Below are 23,692 nucleotides of genomic sequence, written 5' to 3'. Positions count from 1 at the left end.
AAAACCAGAATTATGTTCACTATGGGTTTTAGTACTTGACAGATGCTAATAGTGATTCAAGATTCTCACGATAGGTAGGAACAATGGATTGTCTTTATTGAAGTTATGCCTAAATGTCTCTCGACCTACTTAAGCATTTAACTACTTAATCCTCTTAGACTTAGGGAATTTATATTCACTGACCAGACTTCACCTTAGGTTAATTAACCTTGTTACATCGTCAATTATTAAATGAAAGGTTGGTAGTTTCCAAGTCCTTGTCAATAATTCACTTCCTACTATAGTTGATTTCTTATCTAAAGCAAATCAAAGCAGGTGCTATCTATCATTTGAAACCAATAGACAATAATTAAAACATCAAAATTATCAAGGAGTCCTATTACCTTTAGAATCTTGAACTCTTAGCAACTTACGAAGACCTAACCCACAGATCCCATAATTTGGGCTAAAGGGATTTAGCCACTCATAATGTAATAATTGATAGAACAAGTTGAATTCATAATTTGAAAGATGAAATTACAGTAAGATGAATAGCAGCGATTGTTTCTCAGATTGGATCAAAGTAGAAATCCCAAAATATTGATGATAATCTCTTCAAAGTTAATTGTTTTGTTCAAGCCAAGAAACTAGAGTAAAAATAACAAAATACGTGCATTCTAAAAAAGGTTTAGAATCCTTATTAGAAAACCCTAAACTATGCTTTAAATACTTTAGCCTAATTATGGAAACAAAATCACAGAGTTCAGTGTTCTTCTCAGATTAGGTTACGACATGCGTGACGCCTTATCAGGAGGTTGACGACTTATCACGGATGTCATCAGCTCCTCTTCAATTTTGACAATTTCTTCTTAAGATTGATGGTGAATCCTGATGGCTTATCAAAAGTATGATGACATATCAGATAATGTTGTCACTTCTCCACCTCAGCTCCCATGTTCTGTCTAAGGCTGATGGCGACTCTGACGGCTTATGACTAGGCTGACGGCTTATCACCTGTTGTCGTCACTTCTTCCAACTGAATTTCATTCTCTATTTAAGGCTGATGATAAAGCTGGTAACCTATCAAAGTGATGACGACTTATCAGGAATGTCGTCAGCCATACTTCTCTTCACCATCTCCAAGGTCAATCAATTTACAAACAACTGTGTATGTTATTGAAGAGCAACAACGTGACATACAGAAATCAAGCTATGGCATCAAATCAGCAACAACGACCATGCATGTATCAAGCTTACACTATCCAAATAAGTTAGCAACTAGCAACATAACCAGTGTGACCTCACTACAAAGAAGTCCCACTTTACTTATATCAGAAATTACATATGTAACCATGGGGACAATCACCAGACACTCACTCTCATAATGAAGTTCCAATCAATGTATGCCGAATACCATAGCTTGCCCTTATTTTTATTACCAAGATTCTCAGACAGGTCAGCTAGGATCACTATAGGTCTTCTCTTTGGCTTGTAATGTAGGCTAGTGGTTGGTATGATACTCGATGATATTTAAAGTGACTAAGCCTCCTTGACACTACACTAGTTTTTGGGGTTTCACTCATTCTCCTTTTTCTATTCTTCTCTTTTCTTAATCACACTTATTCAGGATGGGTGCGGTTCTTTTCTACAATTACTTCTTTTTTTTCACAACTTTTCTTTTCTTGCTCTTTTCCACCGCACCAAGCTTTTTATTCTTTTCTTTTACTCTACCTTTCTTCTTACTCATTTTACATCACGCACCCCTGTGATAGCCACCCTCAACTTAGGGCATTTACCGAAGTCAAGGTACACAGTGTCCAAGGAGGACCAGGGCCAAAATAGGTTGATTATGATATAAATGGGTCAATGATAGGTATCATAAAAAAAATAGGATATTTAGGCTTAAAATAGGGATCAAGGGATATAATGCATATAGGGAAGGTCATTTAGGCTAAAGTGGGCTAATATCAAAATGGTCTATAATCCTTTCCTAATCCCTATCCTTCAACCTAAGTTAGACTAACCGGGAAAGTTCTCAATCCAACATACAAAGGGAACTAAGTAAAATCTCATACGCACATGGCACACAAGTGTATCACAAGTTACTACTTATCCGATTCATGCAATTGTTTAGCAATGGTTATCAAGTTACTAGAACTAATACTATACAAATATGAATAGTGGTCTCAATTAGATGCACATCACACAGTTACAAAGTAGACAATTGGAGAGGTATTTATCATTCCCCAAAAAACAACAACAACAAAAATATGTCAACTATCGTAGATACTTATTTTTCTCCCAGTTAACCACAACACATCACAAAATAAAACACAATATGCCTAAACATTCGGGCTTTACTAGGAACAAGACTCCGGGGAAAAGAGGCACGACAACAAAAACCCCAAGAGGACATCAACACCACAAGTAGCCCCACCCTCAACTTAAAATCATGCAATGTCCCCAATGCGTCAAACCAAAACAAGAGAGTTGAAACATACCTGTGGCACAATGGGTGCAAAGATCTAATGTCAATCATATAATACAAATACAGACAACAAAATACCTTGGGTTGCCTCCCAAGCACCGCCTGATTTAATGTCGCGGCACGACTAGGTTATCTTGACTACTAAGAATACATCAAGATACCTTGAAAGTTCTTCATCCTTTATCTCTCCACCTTGAGAATATGAATTTCACCCCCAACTTAGAGTCCGTCTTCTTTTCTCGATCATTCAGGGTGGTACAAAAATTAAGAAGTCAAGTAATGAATTGAGCATGGTAAACCACTCAACCTTAAATTGAGGTGAGTTTTTAAGTTGCTCATCTAATGTAAAATCAAGAATATTGTATTCTTGTTCCTCATATTCACACTCTTCCACTATTTTATATGATTCCACAGACAAGATATCATCTAAGCATAATGTGCAAAAATACTTCAAGTGAGGCTCAACTAATTCTACTTCAAAATTTACACTATCTACTACACACTCACTTAAATTCACCTTCTCAATGTCAGTCTCAAGATCAAGATGACAATCGAGTGGTTACGATTCTTGAGTTTTCTCCTCAAATTGGCTAATGTCCTCCTCATATTCTTCTTTGTTTAGTCACTATAAACATGGTGGGAGTGGTAACTCTTTTAGCTCTGCCCAAAGCTGTTCTTGATTCTCTAAAATTTGTTTCATCAATTTGTTCACTTGAATCGTGACAACACACATATATTTAGTATGATCACTTTGACCACAAGCCAAATACCAAGTTATAGTAAGTAGGAAAGTATCCGCATCATATTGTAAAGGTCCAGTCCATGCACTTCCAGGTAAATTTGGACAGCAAGACTCAAAAGTTGGTCCCCCACAATAATAACAAGAATCGTCATAATAATCGTCATTACTCAAAAACCCATCTATCCAGGCTGACATCTCAAGAAAGGTGTGATAAAAATAAAAATAAAAATAAAAGAAAATAAAAAATAAACTAAATAAATATTTACAAGTTTGAATTTAATCAAGTAAGCTAAAATTCCAAACCAACTCAATACGCCAAATTGTTCCCCGACAACGGAGCCATTTTTGATAACGCTCAACTTACATGTCAATTTAGTGCAAGGCGATCATCGTCAATATATTTACCCAGCTTTGGAGTCGAGATCGAATCCATAGGGAACAATATGAGTGGCGATTAAACTTGTTTGAAACTAAAGCTACAAGTTAAATTCAAACAACTGGCACGAAAAGACAAAATGAGGGTTTTGGAGATTAGTAATAATTGTTGGTCACTTTAGTTTCAGTGTTTGTAATCAAGAGTTTATGGAAAACCAGAATAATGTTCATTATGGGTTTTGGTACTTGACAGATACTAATAGTGATTCAAGATTCTCATGATAGGTAGGAACAACAGATTGTCTTTATCGAAGTTATGCCTAAATGTCTCTCGACCTACTTAAGCATTTAATTACCTAATCCTCTCGGACTTAGGGAATTTATATTCACTAACCATACTTCACCTCAGGTTAATTAACCTTGTTACAGCGTCAATTATTAAACGGAAGGTTAGTAGCTTCCAAGTCCCTGTCAATAATTCACTTCCTACTATAGTTGATTTCTTATCCTAAACAAATCAAAGCAGGTGCTATCTATTGTTTGAAACCAATAGACAATAATTAAAACATCAGAATTATCAAAGAGTCCTATTACCTTTAGAATCTTGAACTCTTAGCAACTTACGAAGACCTAACCCACAGATCCCATAATTTGGGCTAAAGGGGTTTAGCCACTCATAATGCAATAATTGATAGAACAAGTTGAATTCATAATTTGAAAGATGAAATTACAGTAAGATGAATAGCAGCGATTATTTCTCAGATTAGATCAAAGTAGCAATCCCAAAATATTGATGATAATCTCTTCAAAGTTAATTGTTTTGTTCAAGCCAAGAAACTAGAGAGAAAATAACAAAATATGTGCATCCCAAAATAGGTTCAGAATCCTTCTTAGAAAACCCTAAACTATGCTTTAAATACTTCAACCTAATTATGGAAACAAAATCACAGAGTTCAGTATTCTTCTCCGATTAAGTGACGACACGTGTGATGCCTTATCAGGAGGCTGACGACTTATCATGGATATCATCAGCTACTCTTCAATTTTGATAATTTCTGCTTAAGGATGATGGTGAATCTTAATGGCTTATCAAAACTGTGATGACATATCAGACAATGTCGTCACTTCTCCACCTTAGCTCCCATATTTTGTCTAAGGCTGACGGCAACTCTAACGGCTTATCACAAGGCTACCAGTTTATCACATGTCGTCGTCACTTCTTCCAACTAAATCTCATTCTCTATTTAAAGCTAACAATGAAGTTGATAACCTATTAGAGTGCTGATGACTTATCAAAAATGTCGTCAGCCACACTTCTCTTGTATTTACTTCAGATTTTAACTCTTTTACTTCCATCATTTTTTGTTCTCTTGCCTCTTGACTTCCACTGCAAAATCAAAGATAAAACAATTAAAAACGATAAAGGTTGCTTAAGACTTTGCAATTATTCTCAGTTAAAAGCCTCAAATGTGTTAGCATATGCTCCACATCACATAACTCAGTAGCATTCTGTCAGGTAATTGAATTCAGTAGTATTCCGTCAGTTAACAAAAATCTAGTGAACTCAGTTCAATCTAGTTTATCAGTAAAAATTAGTAACAGATCAGTCCAACCTAGTATGAACTACAAAATCAGTTCTGTGTTTATTCAATTGGGAGTAGGATTCAGCACCGAGTAAACTCATAGATGAGGACACACACTGTTAGCCAATAGAGGGTATGATCCTTAGTAGTAATCCCTACATTCCAGAACTGTATAGCCAGCATAGGTTGAGATTTACCCCTACAAGTCTAGGGACTATACATCTTCTTTGAGTTTTCCTTACAAGAAGGGTTGATAGAAGAGCTCCCTGTCAGAGAGGGTTTACTCATAACTTGTATTTACCAGTAGTATGGTACTGACACCCTTCTAGCTAGGGTTATAGGTTGGACCACACCAGTTCATATTCGGGGCATGTCAATTAGATGATTACCTCCCACAGTCTCAGTTTCAGATTTAGTCTCAGTAATAGAACTTAGTTCAATTATACAGATATTAGGACTGTCAGATACAATCGCTCAGCTCAGTACAAAACTCAGTTGGTTCCATCAGAATTAACACTATCAGATATAGTCATCCAGCTTAATCTAGAACTCAGATAGCCCTTTAGATTCAGGACTGTCAGATATAATCACCCAGTCCAATAAATAGCTAAAATAGTATTTCAGTATCAGTATACTCAATTATTAGTTATTAGTAATATAGTACCAGTAACCTTAGATATTGGTTACTTGTAAACTCCGTAATTTATATCATCAACAGACTCGATTATTCTGTATCCTAGTATTAGTAAACTCAGATGTTAGTACATCAGTATTTAGTATTATCACAACCCTAGTCCCAGTTTATCTAATCATGCATAAATTTCTCACGTATTCATGTTTATTTCATCAGTCAGTTATTATTGTTCATGCATATGAACCCTTGAATTTAGCCTACCTCACTTTCATACCAGTACATTCAATCGTACTGATGCATTTGTGCTATGATGTTTTATACCATAGATTTAGAAGCACGAGCTCCCAAACATCCTTAGTAGATCAGACGTTCAGCAGCCAGATTAGTAGTGAGTCCTCATCATTCGAGGATAGTATGATTATTTTATTACTTTATTATTTTTATAGTTCGGATTTAGTTAAGGACATGTCCCATCAACTCCATAGATTTCAGATAGTTTAGAGGCTTTCAGACTACAGCATGTTTCAAACAGTTTATTTCAGTTTTTGGTATTTTTATACCCATTACAGACATTATTTTATATTCAGTATTAGTTTAATTTTGAACCTTATGAACTTACAGCTTATATTCTATATATTTATAGTATATTATTCAGTGCTCAATTACAAATATCAGTCATGTGCTAGCTTGTGGTCCTTCGGGGTCATGAACACCGTGTAATATTTGGGTACCAGATTCGGGGCGTTACAAATATGCAAACGTACAATTAATGAACATGCACACAATAACATTAATAACTGAACAGAACTTAAGAAAATAAATATGCAAACCTACAATTAAAGAACATGCAAATAACTCATGGTACAAGTATGCCACCCCTCATAAATACAAATATATATTATCCTCAAAGCATCAAATAAAAGTACAAAGAAGTGTGGTATACTTTTATTGCCTCTCATTCATCTGAGGCATTGATGAAGTATGGCAAGGCTCCAGCGTCCTCACCGGGTGCAATGTTGACCCCCATGGTGGTGGAAATACTCACAATCTCTCCTTTCGGAATCGGAGGTACCACATCTCTTGCCAGATTTACAGGTTACCCCCTAGCTGGGGCAGAACTAGTAAACACTCTAGCTGCTTCATCCTGAAGCCTCTTCTGCCTCTTCTCTTCTTTCTTCTTCAACTTCTTAGCTGCTCTCTTTGAATCATAGTCAAATATTTGCTCAGGTAACATAGATGAAATCCTTTTTCTTTTAGCAGCTTTCTTACGGCTTTTTCATCTTTATCATCTGTCTTTGCCACCTTTTTACCCTTATCTTTGATTGATTGCCCCATTAAATCAAAAAGACCTTCATCTTCATTACTTGTAATTTGAACAGAATCAAATGTGGTCTGTTGTGGCTACTGAATTATCTTATCCACATCATCCTAGAGTTTTGCAAAATCTAAAATGGATAGGGTATCTAGCTTCTTATTAATACACTTCTCCTTGTTATCCATCGTAGATGGATGTTCCTGAAAGGCCGGTTTGCTTTCTCCATAATTCTCTCAATAAAGGATTTGAAATCTGCCCCCCATATAGCTAATTTCTTTTTAATTCTTTTCTGTGCTCATACATACTTTGGAAAAATTTCCTAGATCAGCCTGTATTCTGAGTATTGGGACAGAACTGATGCAGAATCTGCAATTCCATCCATGGGCATTAAAGCTAAATCTGATGAAGTAGTAGAAGGCACGTACGTAGCAAGTGACAATGGCATACCTGAAGGACTCTCTGATGACTCTAGAATTGGTGCCGACTGAGTTTGCTGAGCTGGAGGACTGTTGATTTGCATATCAAACTTCGACTCATCGCTTTTCTTATTAATATCTTGCTTTTGTATTGACGGGATCTCATTATCAACTCTGCTGATCAAAGGAACCTTCGCTTGCTTACATAATTCTGTGATAAGGCATAGGAATGGCATCACAGTCTAAGTCTTGTGAGCACGGAAGAAAATTCATCAGAAATAATGTGGCCAAAATCCACTATCAGTGCCTCAATCAAAGCATCAACAATCACAGCACTAGTGAGTTCTATACAGTCATCACCACCTATTGGCATCAACCTCAGCCTCATAATTTCCCACCAGAACTTGGCCTTACAACTTAGGGACGACTTGGATATCTTTTCTTGGGGGTTGTATAGCCATGCAGGCTCTTCTCCCTCTATCAGTATCCTGGCTAACCACAGCCTTTGTTGGGGCCATACAAACAATCGATGCTCTATGTCCGGTATTGCATGGGGTATCTGATATTCAGCTCCAATTAAGAATCTATTCAACGTGCGCTCTAAAATATCTATATCAACTCCATGAATACAAATGGTGTCTAGCTTATTCATGTCATCCGCTGATGCACTTCGAGGACATTCTTTTTCAAGCAACGCCAAGTAATTGGCCAAAAATTCACAGACCAGATTTTTTTGATAGGTCCCCAACGACCTTCTTATCTATTCCAGTTCGTACTCATAATCGACGCTCAAGCTCTGGGTATTCGTGCAAGGTCATGGTCACAATTTGATACTCTTCAAAACATATCCCTATTTATAGCTACCTTGTTTGTTGATGCCATCCCGTTGTAAAAATGCTCTTGAGCACCCTCAATCTGCCACCGTATAGCTTCCTGTACTTGCGAATCCTTGCGCCGAACCAAATTCGAATCCTCTTGTTCAGGATTCTCCTCTTGGATGGGCTTAGGTACTTCAACCCCTTTCTCCACCAGAATTGAACTTGAGTTGTTGTTGCTACTACTTTCACCCTCTTCTTCAGGCAGGGAGGATGAAGAAATGACCTGCTGATTTCGCTGAGTATTGCTTGCCGGTACGTCCACCCCCTATTATCTGGCCCCTTGGCATCTACCTCTACCTCTGGTGGTTGGTAATTTTTTTGCTATGATACCTACAATCAATAGGTTATCAGTTCACAAACTCAAATAAGAAAATAGGAAAAATTATTGGCCAGCGACTGCTAGGGCGATGGTCCATCGGTCCTGCGATAGTCTGTCGACCCAAACCATCGGGGTCATTCCAGTAACATTGAATCTAAGAAAGTGGAGACGGTTTCAGGAGACGGTTTGTTGGGTATTCAATAGTCCGTCTCTCTGACCGTCGCCTATCATTTTCACTTTTAGCCTTCGTTTCAGCATTTCATCAAACACTTTGCACACTTTCATTTCAAGCATGATTATTCATGGATTTTTCACCAATAATACACTACTCATTTTGCTTTTTCTTGATCCATGGGCTACTCAGACTTCACCCAGGATAAAGTTTCTCATATTTTCTCTCAGTTCATACCCACATAAATGAACTCAAGATCAGAGAGAAATATTTTAATATTGCAAACTTCACATGCTCTATTTATTCTTGGTGTTGAATAACATAGAAAGTAATGGAGAGAACATACCTTAGTGTTGCAGTACTTGCTTATTCTCCTAACTTATACTCTAAATGCTGGACATAATATGACACCTGACTTTTATGAAGAACTCTTTGCTGCTTATGATTGAAAGAACAAAGAGAATACAGACTTTAAATAGATAGGGAAGAGGGAAGTGGAAAGTCTTCAGAGAGAATGAAAGGGTTCAGGTGCATTGAATAATTTGGGAGTTACTCAACTGCTTTAAATTATCTATATTTAAAACCATTTTGGTTGGATAAGAATGAAAAATTTGGCTATTTAAATCAATCCGACCCGACCCACCGAAATAGGGTTATGTGCGACGGTTAGTGTGGCGGTGCATCGCATAAGCGATGATCCATCGGGAGACCTATTAGTCTATTCCAGAGAACTTACCTTGGTGCACATTGGCGATAGTTGAGTCGATGGTCTATCAAGTATGTGACGGTCCATCGGTCAACCCATCATGATTCTTCCAGTAACCTGGTTTCTGGACTTTCCTTCGATGGCTACCACGACGGTCCGCCGTGTCACCGACAATCCATCGAATAACCCGTTGGTCAGCCCCAAACTTTTTTAGCTTTTGTTTTCCAGAACTGTCTGACCTGCACACCTACACAAACCCTTTATCTTGTACAAAACAACAAAACAAACACCAAAATAACTCAAACAAGTGCTTTACAACAACACACTGTGGGTTGCCTCCCACTAACGCCTGATTTATTATCGCGACACGACTTAGTTATCTCAATTACTCAGACTTCATCAATATAAATAGTACCAATACTCTTTATCGAGTCCTTTGGACTGATATATAGTTTCACAAGTTGCCCATTTACCTTGAAGACACCTTCGTCTTCATTTTCAAGTACTACTAGTCCAAATGAGTAGACTTGACTTACTTTAAATGGACCAAACCATTTGGATTTGAGCTTACTTAGAAATAATTTGAGTCTAGAGTTGAATAGAAGCACCAAGTTACCTTTCTGGAAATCCCGCTTTGTGGTACTTCTTTATTCTTTCCTTGTATAGGTCGCCCGATCATAATCTCCAAGACAGAACTCATCCATCTTATTTAGCTGCCCCAGTCACATATTCGCTGCCTCATTCCAATTTAAATTAAGCTGCTTCATTGCCTACAACACTTTATGCTCTAGCTTAATCGGCAAATGGCACGCCTTGCCATAAACCAATTGGTATGGCGAAATGCCAATAGGTGTCTTGAAAACCATTCGATATGCCCATAAGGCATCGTCCAGCTTCCTAGACCAATCCTTCCGGCTAGCATTTACAGTCTTGGCTAAGATAGCTTTGATTTCCCAATTAGAGATCTCCATCTGCCCACTAATCTGTGAGTTATATGGAGTAGCCACCTTATGCTATTTTACTCCATATTTTGCCAAGGCGGCTCTAAATATCTTATTGCAAATGTGCAATCCTCCATCACTTATAATGGTACGTGGTACCCCAAAGCGAGAGAAGATATTTCTCTTTAAAAATGCAATAACCCCTTTTCCCTGATTATTCGCTAGACCCACAGCTTTGACCCATTTTGACATGTAATCAACAACAACTAGTATGTACTTCATCCCAAATGAGCTTACAAAAGGTCAAATGAAATCAATGCCCTACACATCAAATTATTCTACCTCCAGCATTTTAGACATTGACATCTCATGGTGCGTTGAGATGGACCCTTGCCTTTGACATTGGTCACATCTCTTCACAAACTCATAAGGATCCTTGAAAAAAGAGGGCCAATAGTAGCCACTATGAAGCACTTTCCTTGCAGTCTGATCACCTGCATGGTGACCTCCAACTGGGGAAGCATGACTTGCTTCTAGTATACCCCACATATCTACTTCTAGGATGCACGTCTAATAATACCATCCGCACATCGCCGAAAAAAATACGGCTCATCCCATAAGTAATCGTTCACATTATGGAGAAACTTTTTCCTTTAATGAAAGGAAATATTCTAGGGGATCACCTCACTCACCACATAATTTGCAAAACCAGCATACCAAGGTATTTTCTCTATAACAACAACCAAGATTTCCTCATCAGGAAATGCATCATTGATCTCTAATTCATCTCTGGCTTCTTGCCCCCCTTCAAGCCTAGACAGGTGGTCCGCAACTTGATTTTTGTAACCCTTCCGATCTTTGACTTCAAAGTCAAACTCTTAAAGCAGCAACTCCCATCTAATCAACCTTGTCTTAGCATCTTATTTCTCCATCAAATATCTTAAGGCTGCGTGGTCAGTATGGACCACCACCTTGGTTCCTAGCAAATACGCCCGAAACTTTTCAAAGGCATAAATAATTGCAAGGAGTTCCTATTCTGTGATGGTGTTGTTCTTTTGAGCTCCATTCAGCGTTTTGCTAGCATAATAAATTGGATGAAATAATTTGTCTTTCTTTTGTCCTAGCACAGCTCCAAGGGCAATACCGCTTGCATCACACATGATCTCAGACGGTTTTGACCAATCTGGTGCAACAATAATAGGAGCATCAACCTACTACTCTTTAAGGCATTCAAATTCCTTCAAGCAATCATCATCAATGGAGAATTTGACTTCCTTCTCAAAAATTTTGCAAAAGGGATTTGCAATCTTTGAGAAGTCCTTTATGAACCTCCTATAGAAGCCAGCATGACCAAGGAAACTTCGCACCCCCTTCATTGAAATAGGAGGTGGAAGCTTCTCTATAATATCAATTTTTTCTTGATCAACTTCAATTACCTTTGCTGAAATTTTGTGACCAAGAACAATGCCCTCCTTCACCATGAAGTGGCATTTTTTCCAACAAAGCACAAGATTGTACTCCTCACACTGTTGCAAGGCCCTTCTCAGATTCAGTTAGCAGAGCTCAAAATAATCACCAATAACTGAGAAATCATCCATAAACACCTCTAAGGTGTTTTCAACCATATCAGAGAATTTCAACATTATGCACCGCTGAAAAATAGTAGGTGCATTACACAACCCGAAAAACATCCTCTTGAAAGAAAATGTTCTATATGGGCATGTGAATGTCATATTCTCCTGATCTTTAGGGGCAATACAGATCTGGTTATAGACATAATAGCCATCTAAAAAACAATACCACCCCCTTCCCACCAATCGATCAATCATTAAATCCATAAAGGGCATAAGGAAGTAGTCTTTCAAAGTCCATGAGTTTAGTTTGCGATAGTTCATGCAAACTCTCCACCCATTCATAGGTCTGAGAGGAATTAACTTATTCTTTTCATTTTTAACAACATTCATGCCCCCTTTCTTGGGCATACATTGAACTGGGCTTACCCATTTACTGTTAGAAATAGGATAAACCACTCCTGCGTCCAGCCACTTAATAATTTCCTTCTTAACCGCCTCTTGTATTGGTGGGTTAAGATGGAATTAATGCTCAATGGTTGCAATACAATCTTTCTTAAGTTGTATCTTATGAGTGTAGATGCTAGGGGGAATGCCAATAATATCTGTAATATTCAAGCCAATTGCTCTTTTGTACCTCTGAAGCACCAAAATAAGTGCTTTCACCTGCTGCTCACCCAAATTAGTTGTAATAGTAATGGGTAACATGTTTCCATTTCCCAGAAATATGTATCTTAAATGCCCTGGTAGCTCTTTTAATTCCGACACTGGTGGCTCTTCAATGGATGGCTTAGCCGGTGGTGTTGGTCGATTCATAAGATCAAGATCTAGCTTCTTAGGAGCATAAAAATATGATCCCATTCTTATCAAAGCATAAACAGTCTCTTCATACTCCTCAGTGCCTTCACAATCAAAATTCATCAGCACCGTAGCAAGAGGCTCAATGACAAATTTCTCCTCTATCAACACCTCCTATTCATATTTGTAATATACATCAATAAATAAGAACACACTCATTTCTTTATGCTGCTACATCGATTGGAACACATCAAATTGCACCCCTTCATCATTTAGCCTAAATAAGAGCTCATTAGCTCACAAATCAATCAGCATACTTCCGATTACGATGAAAGGTCGACCCAAGATTATGGGCACCTCGAAGTCTACCTCACAATCCAGAATAATGAAATCTGTAGGAAATATGAAGCTAGCGACCTTCACCAGTACATCATAAAAATACCAACAGGTTGTTTTACCGACCTATCCACCATCATAAGTTACATGTTGGTGGGTGTGGTGTAACTCCCCAAATCTGGTACCCGAAATATTATATGGTGCTCATGACCACGAAGGACCATAAGCTAACCCATGACTGATATATGTACCTGTACACTAAATAATATACTGTATAAATGCAGAAATAAAGGCTGAAAAGCCATAAGGTTCAAAACTGTAACATAACTGATAAAACATAACATCTGGAGGGGGCATGAAATACCCAAAACAACTAAAATAACTATCTACACATGCTAGTTCAAAAGCCTCTAAACTGTCTGAATAAGGAGTGTATGGGACATGTCCCCAACCAACTCCAATGACTAAAATAAATTAATTAATGAGATAATAAAGTAATGGTCATGTCCTCGAAGGATGAGGACTCACTGCTAACTCTGACTGCTGAAACTGGAATGCTATTAATGCTCTGGAGCTCATGCTTCTAAACCTATAGTATAAAATACCATAGCACAAATGCGTCAGTAGGCTTGAATGTACTGGTATACATGTAAGGTAGGCTGAATGTAAAGGGTTTATATACTGAACTACACTAACTGACTGCATAACATGAACGTTAGAATACATGTATGACTACATAATAACTATAACTGAGTTTGTGATAACAAGATTACTGAGTTTGAGTATTGATAACATGAGATACTGATATCTGTATAACTGAAATAACTGATACTGAGTGACTGTATTTAATAGTCTAGGTTCTGATGAAACTAGCTGAGTTCTGTACTGTTCTGAGTTGACTATATCTGACAGTCCTGAATCCTATAGAACTATCTGAGTTCTATTACTGAGATTGAATAACTATATCTAATAGTCCTGATTTTGTACTAAAATTGTGGGAAGCATTCATCTAACCTACATGCCTCAAATAATCTATTATAGATCTGTATCCCTAATTGGAAGGGTGTCAATATCGCGCCACTAGTAAGGAGAATCTATAAGTGACCCTCATATAATAGGTAACTCTAGTGAGAACGGTGGGAACCCTCATATAACAGGTTAAGATACCTCATCTACCCTCATATAAAAGGCTACGATGTCTCAACCTATGTTGGCTACGTAGTTCTGGAAGACAAGGATTTCTTCTAAGAATCACACCCTCATATAATAGGTGGGTTCCCATCCTTGGATTCACTCGGTGCTAATTTCTAATCCCATCTGAATAGACACTGAACATGATTAACTAAATTAACTAGACTGAGTTAACTAAATTTCTGTAGACTGACGGAATGTTATTCAGATTACTAAATTTCTAAGATTTCTGAGATTAATGAGTTTACTGAGTTTTCCTAAGTCACATGATTGATTGATTTTTCTATGAACATGGCTCGACTGAGAGTATCTTGAAAACATGCCACTGGCTCTAGGTACACTACTAATTGTCGGGTACAAGTACCCCCAAGACTCGATAGCATAAAACTGAAAAAGCATGACTTTCTTGAATACATGATCAATATCGACAATCCATTATATAATAAAGATGGGGATTTCATGAAGTACAAGTGCTAAAGCACCACAATGGCTACACATATATCCATAATTCATTGACAAAGACATTTTATCAAACACTTATTGGGATTTCATATTATCATACTAGAATGGCAATTTTCCTTTACATAGGCATTAATCAAACACATGGAAAGCATGTTTTGGTTATACAATCATCAACACATTTAATAATCATGGATACATCCATCAACGTGTAAATTTAAGGGTTTATCATGATTATTATGCAAATATCACATCCTAGGGTTAATCATTGGAAATGTAATTTCAAACATGAATCAAAACCCCACAATATCATGAACATGAATTTCAATTCAATTTAAATCGTGAACATTCATAAATACACAAATCTTTGATTTTGAAAAGAGATTCTTCAGCTCCATGGGTGAAAAGGACCCATGAATCAACACATGACATACCTGGTTTATGATTTTCTTTAAGTTCCTAGACTTGAAGAACTTGGCATCTCTTAGCTTCCTAAAGAATGATTTGGATCTTGTTCTTGGGGATTATCTATGAGAGAAAACCCTAATTTGATGTTGTCGATAGATAATGAACTTATGAGCCATGGTCTGATATAATTAGGGGTTAGAATGGGTTGAAAAAAATCTAAATACCCTTTACAAAATGACTTTAAAATAACTGAACAAACTATGTGATAGTGGGTGCGATGATTTGTCGTTGGATTGATGATCCATTTTGACGGTCCATTGGTCTTGACCATCGCACCAGGGAAGAATAGGGGTTCATTGTCTATGTTGCGATGGCTTAGACGATGGTCCATTGCTAGCTCGACATTCCGTTAGGCTGAGTTATCTCCCTTAGGCAGAAGGTGGTCTCACTGTCTCTGCTACAATGGTTTGGGTGACGGTCCATCGGCCCTTATCGTCACACCTCGGTAGTTTTGACTGCTTTATGTAAAATGACCATAACTTTCTACCCCAATACCAAATTTGGATGAAATTGGTATCGTTGGAAATCTAATTCAATTTCCCACATAAAAAAATTAAAAATTTTAAAAATTCCACGTATATAAAAGTGGATTCATCTTTCAAAGTAAGTTTCTAACATACTTGGGATGATTTCAAGCAAGGTAGAAGTATGGGGTATTACAATATCTCCCTTTTGAGAACATTCATCCTCGAATGAGACTGAGTGAGAGGGCAGAAGATAAATTAACGTACATACTGAACATGACTAACTATAACATGATCTCATGAATGACATGACTGATAACTGAATATATATCACACTAAACATGCATATCTGGTGCAGGAGTAACTGATTTTTTATTGCATGACTGAATTACTAATAAGATGAGTTTCTCATCAAACTGAACATGCATATCTTATGCATGAATACATAACTGAACTGATACATGAATGCATGACTAACTATGCAATGGTAATTAATACCAAGTTTATAATGGAATTCTGAACATAAATTATATACCAAGCTTGACACTAAAATCTGAACATGTAACTAAAAAGTTTAAGGAGAATTGTTACCATGAGCTAGATCTGAGTTGGCAGAGAAGAGGTAAGGATACTTGGTATGCATGTTTGCTTTTGCTTTCCACGTATCTCCCTCGATGGATTGATTTTGCCAAAGAATTTTGACTCGAGGGACTTCTTTATTCCTCAGCCTACGAGTCTGATAGTCAAGAATTTCAACTGAAATCTCTTCACAAGAGAGGCTGTTCTGAACATTTATGCTCTGAATAGGGACTACAATTGCTAGGTCACCTATAAACTTCTTGAGCAAAGAGACATGGAAGACCGAATGAACTAAGGCTAGATCTGAAGGTAATTCGAGCTTATAAGCTATCTTGCCAAAGTGACTGAGAATTTTGAAGGGACTGATATATCGGGGGCTAAGCTTTTCCTTCTTGCAAATCTCTTCACTCCCTTTATGGGAGATATCTTTAGATAGACATAATCACCAATATCAAACTTGAGATCCTTTCTGTGTACATCTGCATACGAATTTTATCGGCTCTGAGCAGCATGGAGTCTTTCTCTGATCAACTAGAATTTCTCTAAAGTGTCGAATACTAAGTCAGGCCCTATAATTGAGGCCTCACTAACTTCGAACCAACCGATTGGAGATCTGTATCTCCAACCATAGAGAGCTTTAAATGGAGCCATCCAAATACTGGAATGATAGTTGTTGTTGTATGCAAACTCAATCAAAGGCAAGTGGTCATCCTAGCTACCCTTGAAATCAATTGAATATGCCCTTAGCATATCTTCTAAAGTATGAATGGTCCTTTCTGCTTGACCATCTGTCTGAGGATAAAAGGTTGTACTGAGATAAACTTGGGTACCAAGACCTTTTTGGAATACTTTCCAGAAATAAGAGGTGAACTGGGTACCTCTGTTTGAAATAATAGATAATAAAACACCGTGCAATCTGATCAACTCTCTGATGTAGAGTTTGGCGTAATCCTTGGCTGAACAAGAGGTATGGAATGGAAAAAAATGAGCTGATTTGGTCATCCTATCTACAATGACCCAAACTAAATCATGTTGGTAATGAATACGAGGCAAACCCGTCATGAAGTCCATGTTCACTTATTACCACTTCTAAGTATGAATACTAAACTCCTACATAGACCCACTAGGCTTCTGATGCTCTATCTTAACCTACTGACGTATAAATCACTTAGCCACAAACTCTACAATATCTCCCTTCATCCCACTCCACCAATAGTTTTCCTGCAAGTCATGGTACATCTTTGTGGCCCCTGGTTGAATAGAGTAGCACGTACCCTGTGCTTTTGCAAGAATTCACTGCCTTAATTCGTCTACACCTAGAACACACAAACGACCTTGACAACACAAAATACCATATCCCCCTTGGGAGAAAACCTCTATTTTCTGATCCTTGACTGACTCTTTCAACTTGACTAGACTGGTATCTCTATCTTGGTTTTCTTTTACCTCAGAAACCAGAGATGATTCTGAACTACTCTAAACCTATATATCACTCTCTTTTGTATCGACTAAGCTAATACCTAGTCTGGTAAGCTGATGGATTTCCTGAGCTAACTTCTTCTTACTATCCTTAACATGAGAAAAACTACCCATAGATGTCTACTGAGAGTGTCGGCCGCTACATTGGCCTTGACCGAATGATAAAGGAAACTCATGTAGTAATCTTTCAAGAGCTCTAACCACCTTCTCTTACGAAGATTGAGATTTTTCTAAAGAAAGACATACTGAAGGCTCTTATTATTTGTGAACACATCCATATGAACTTCGTATAGATAATGCCTCCAAATCTTCAACGCAAATACTATGGCTGCTAACTCAAGATCGTGAGTAGGATAATTCTTCTCATAAAGTTTAAGTTGTGTAGATGCGTAGGCTATGAACTTACCATATTACATGAGGACACAAACCAAACCTACTCTGGATGTATCAAAATACACTACAAACCCATTTGAACCATCTGGAAGAGTTAAGACTGAAGTTGAGGTGAGTCGAGTCTTCAACTCCTAAAAACTCTTCTCGCAAAGATCTAACCACTGAAACTTAAATTTCTTTGGAGTCAATCTAGATATAGGGGATGCAATAGAAGGAGACCCCTCAACAAACTATCTGTAATAGCTAGCCAAACCTAAGAAACTCCTGATATCTAATGGAGAGATAGGTCTGGGCCAATTTCTTACTGCTTCGGTATTTTGAGGATCAACCCTAATGTTATCACTGAAAATGATAGGATCAAGAAATGCTACTAACCTTAGCTAAAATTCATACTTACTAAATTTGGTAAACAACTGATGATCTTAGAGGGTCTGAAGTACGAGTCTGATAGGGTCTGCATGATCACGCTCACTGTAAAAATAGACCAGAATATCATCTATAAAGACTATAATGAACATTTCTAAGTACTGCTTGAACACATGGTTCATCAAGTCCGTGAAAGTTGTTGGGGCATTGGTAAGACCCAAGGATATAACTAAGAATTCTATGTGACCATACCGAGTACAAAAGGTTGTTTTTGGAATGTCACATACTCTGACTTTGAGCTAATGATAGCCTGATCTGAGGTCTATCTTAGAGAAATAGCTGGCACCCTAAAGTTGGTCAAACAAATCATTAATTCTGGGAAGTCGATACTTGTTCTTGACCATGACTTTATTGAGCTGATGCTAAGCAATGCATATTTTAAGAGAATCATTTTTCTTTCACACGAATAAGACCGGTGTACCCCACGGGAACACACTGGTCTGATGAATCCCTTATCTAGGAGATCTTTCAACTTCTCTTTCAATTCTTTGAGTTCTTCTGGTGCCATTCTGTATGGCAAAATAGATATAGGCTGAGTACCTAGAAGAAGATCAATGCAGAAGTTTATTTCCCTTTTGGGAGGAATTCCTGGAAGATCTTTGGGAAAGACATCTAAATATTCATTTATGACTGGGACTGATTCAAGACTGCGAGTTTTATAAATAGTGTCCTTAAATCGAACAAAATGATAGACACATCCTTTAGATATCATTTTCCTTGCCCAAAGGTAGGAAATAAGCCGACCTCTGAAAGCCAAAGTGCTACCCCTCCACTTTAAGATAAGTTCATTCAAAAACTGAAACTGGACTATTTTATTTCTATAGTCGACTTTGGCATAGCAGGAATAAATCCAATCCATTCTGACAATGACATCAAAATCAGTTATCTCTAATTCGATTAAGTCTACTAAAGTGACTTTCTGAAATATCATAACTGGGCAGTTCCTGTATACCCGCGGGGCTATGATAGTTTTACCCACTAGGGTAGAGATTGAAAGGGATCTTCTAGAATTTTGGGACTAATTTTGAAATCGCCTGCTATATAGGGAGTAACAAAAGACAAAGAAGCTCCTGGATCTAGCAAAGCATAAACATGCACATGAAAAATCTGTAACATACCAGTAACCATATCAGGAGAATTTTTCTGATCTTGTCGGGACTGAAGATCAAAGAGTCTGTTTGGGCGTTGCCCACTAGTAGTGCTGAAGGTGGCACCCTGCTAGTTTAGGTGACCGAACTGAGCTGGGGACTGGTTCTGCTGACACTAAGGACCTGGCTGAGGATAGTGTTTGACTCTGTGGCCTGGCTTGCTACATCCAAAATAAATACCACTACCAGCTCTGCAAATACCCTCATGGTGCTTGCCATAAGTCTGGCAAAGAGGATAGGTACTGGTACTACTAACACTACCCTGAGACTTAGAGCTTAGCGCTCTATCTCTATTACCATCCCTGAACTTAGGAGCTGGAGCACTAGCTGAAGAAGGAGATGGAACTGCTGACTTAGGATGAAACTTAGAATGATTTCCTCCTTCTAATTTGGCTTAGAAAAGTTGAAAATACCTATCATTGCTCTCTTATTCTACTTCTCCCTCATCTTAATATTTTGTTCTTTTATCTGCTGAGCATAGGTCATAAGCCTGGCTATGTTTATATCACTATTCATCTTCACGGACCTTCACTCATTGACTACATTATCATTCACCCCAGAAACAAACTTACTTTTCTTAGCCCTGCTATCTGCAACCACATAAGGAGCATATCTAGCTAATTGAGTAAACTTAAGAGAATACTCTTTCACTGTTATGTTGCCCTGCCTGAGATAGATAAATTCTAATACTTTAGCTTTTATTAGCTCTAGGGAAAATAATCTATCTAAAAATGTAGTAGAAAACTCCACCCACTCAATAGGCCCTGTATCTACAGCCCTCTCTAACTTTCACTATTTGTACCAACTTTGAGCAATATCCTGCAACTGATATGCAACTAGCTCTGCACTCTTACTAGAAGTAACCCCCATGATATCCGTACCCTTCTAAACTTGATCAAGATATTCCTGAGGGTCCTCATCTAACTTAGACCCGAAAAAAGATGGAGAATTTATTTGGGTGAAGTCCTGAATCCTGGCTGCAGCTGAATTGGCCACTGGGTTTGCCGAAATGATAGCTGGTCATTCATTCTGAGCAGTAACTGACTGAGCAAGAGTAGTGAATACAACTCTAAACTCTGCATGAGAGACATATTTTCCTAAAGGATCTTTGAGCTGAGGGGCTGGTTGATTCCCGTTTCTTCTTTTAGAAGGCATGTTCTATAGAAAACAAAGAAGAAATGGATTAAACTGAGAGATTGACTTGAGATTATGCTTACTAGCACGACATGAATACTGAAAGAAGGAAAACTGCTCCTAAAACATCCTATAGCCTCCTGCACATAAATGTGGCGTGCAACACACCCATGTACAAGACTACTATATGCAGCTTTAAGACTTCCTAGGACTCTATTGAACCTTAGGAACTAATACCAAGTTTGTAACACCCTAAATTTGGTACTCGGAATGCTACACGGTGCTCATGACCCTGAAAGACCATAATCTAACCCATGACTAATATCTGTACATGTACACTACATAATATACTATATAAATGCGAAAATAAAGGCTGAAAGGAAATAAGGTTCAAAACTATCACATAACTGATAAAACATAATATCTAGAGGGGGTATGAAATACCCAAAATAACTAAAATAACATATTTAATCTGAAAGACACTAAACTATCTGAATAAGGAGTGTATGGGACTTGTCCCCAACTAACTCCAACTACTAAAATAAATTAATTAATAAGATAATAAATTAATGGTCATGTCCTTGAAGGATGAGAACTCACTGCTAACTCTAACTACTAAAACTAGAATGTTACTGATGCTCTGGAGCTCGTGCGTCAGAACCTATGGTATAAAACATAGCACAAATGCATCAGTATATTTGAATATACCGGTATACATGTAAGGTAGGCTGAATGCAAAGGGTTCATATGCATGAAGTACACTAACTGACTGCATAACATAAATGTGAGAATACATGCATGACTACATAATAATTATAACTGAGTTTGTGATAACATGATTACTGAGACTGAGTGCTGATAACATGAGATACTAATATCTATATAACTAAAATAAATGATACTGAGTGACTGTATCTGACATTCTATGTTCTGATGGAACTAGCTGAGTTTCGTACTGTTCTGAGATGACTGCATCTAATAGTCCTAAATCCAATAGAATTATCTAAGTTCTATTACTGAGACTGAATGACTGTATCTAATATTTTTAATTTTGTACTAAAACTGTGGGAAGTATTCATCTAACCGACATGCCCCAAATAATGCATTATAGCTGAGTTGGGGTCTAATCTATTACCCCAATTAGAAAGTTGACAATACCGCACCACTGGTAAGGAAAATCTGTGAGAAACCCTTATATAATAGGTAACTCTAGTGAGAACGGTGGGAACCCTTATATAATAGGTTAAGCTACCTCATCTACCCTCATATAGCAGGCTATGATGTCTCAACATACGCTGGCTATATAGTTTTGGAACGCAAGGATTTTTTCTAAGAATCACACCCTCATACAACAGGTGGGTTCCCATCCTTGGGTTCGCTCGGTGCTAATTTCTACTCCCATTTGAATAAACATTGAACATGATTAATTGAACTGCCTGGACTGAGTTAATTGAATTTCTGTGGACTGATGGAATGCTACTAAGATTACTAAATTTCTGAGATTTCTAAGATTACTGAGTTTACTGAGTCACATGCCTGACTGAATTTCTATGAACATAGCTCAACTGAGAGTATCTTGAAAACATGACACTGGCTCTAGGCACACAGCTAATTGTCCTGTACAAGTACCCCCAGGACTCGATAGCATGAAACTGACAAAGCATGACTTTCTTGAATACATACCCAGCATCGATAATCCATAATATAATAAAGATGGGGATTTCATGAATTACAAGTGCTAAAGCACCACAATGGCTACACTTATATCCATAATTCATTGATAAAGACATTTTATCAAACACTTAACATGCATGAACTCGTACATAAATGGGGATTTTATATTATCATACTAGAATGGCACTTTGTCTTCACATAGGCATTTAATCAAACACATGGGAAGCATGCTTTGGTTATACAATCATCAACACATCTAATAATCATGGATACATCCATCAACGTGTAAATTTAAGGGTTTATCATGATTATTATGCAAATCATCACATCTAGGGTCAATCATTGGAATATGTAATTTGAAACATGAATCAAAACCCCAAAACATCATGAACATGAATTTTAATTTAATTTAAATTATTGAACATTCATAAATATACAAATCTTGGATTTTGAAAAGAGATTCTTGAGATTCATGGGTGAAAGGGACCCATGAATCAATACATGACATACCTGGGTTGTGAGTTTCTTGAAGTTCCTGGACTTGAAGAACTTGAAATCTCTTAATTTCTTGAAGAATGATTTGGATATTGTTCTTGGGGATTATCTTTGAGTGAAAACCCTAATTTGATATTGTAGATGGATAATGAACTTATATCCCTTGGTCTGATATAATTAGGGGTTAGAATGGGTAAAAAAAGACCCAAATACCCTTTTAAAAATGACTATAAATAATTGAATGAACTATACTACAGTGGGTGCGATGGTCCATCGCTGGATCGATGGTTCGTTGGTCCTGACCGTCGCACCTGGGAAGAATAGAGTTCACTGTCTCTTCTATGATGGCTTGGGTGACGGTTTGTCGCTAGCTCGATATTCTGTTGGCCTGAACCATCTCCCTTAGGCAGAAGGTGGTCTCACTACCTCCTATGCGATGGTTTGGGCGACGGTCCATTGCTAGCTCGAAGGTCCATCAGCCCTCATCGTCACACCTGGGCAGTTTTGACTGTTTTCTGTAAAACGACCT

This window comes from Capsicum annuum, unplaced genomic scaffold, assembly GCF_002878395.1.
Source record: "Capsicum annuum cultivar UCD-10X-F1 unplaced genomic scaffold, UCD10Xv1.1 ctg1184, whole genome shotgun sequence".
Classification (NCBI taxonomy): domain Eukaryota; kingdom Viridiplantae; phylum Streptophyta; class Magnoliopsida; order Solanales; family Solanaceae; genus Capsicum; species Capsicum annuum.
This window is presented reverse-complemented; position numbering follows the sequence as displayed.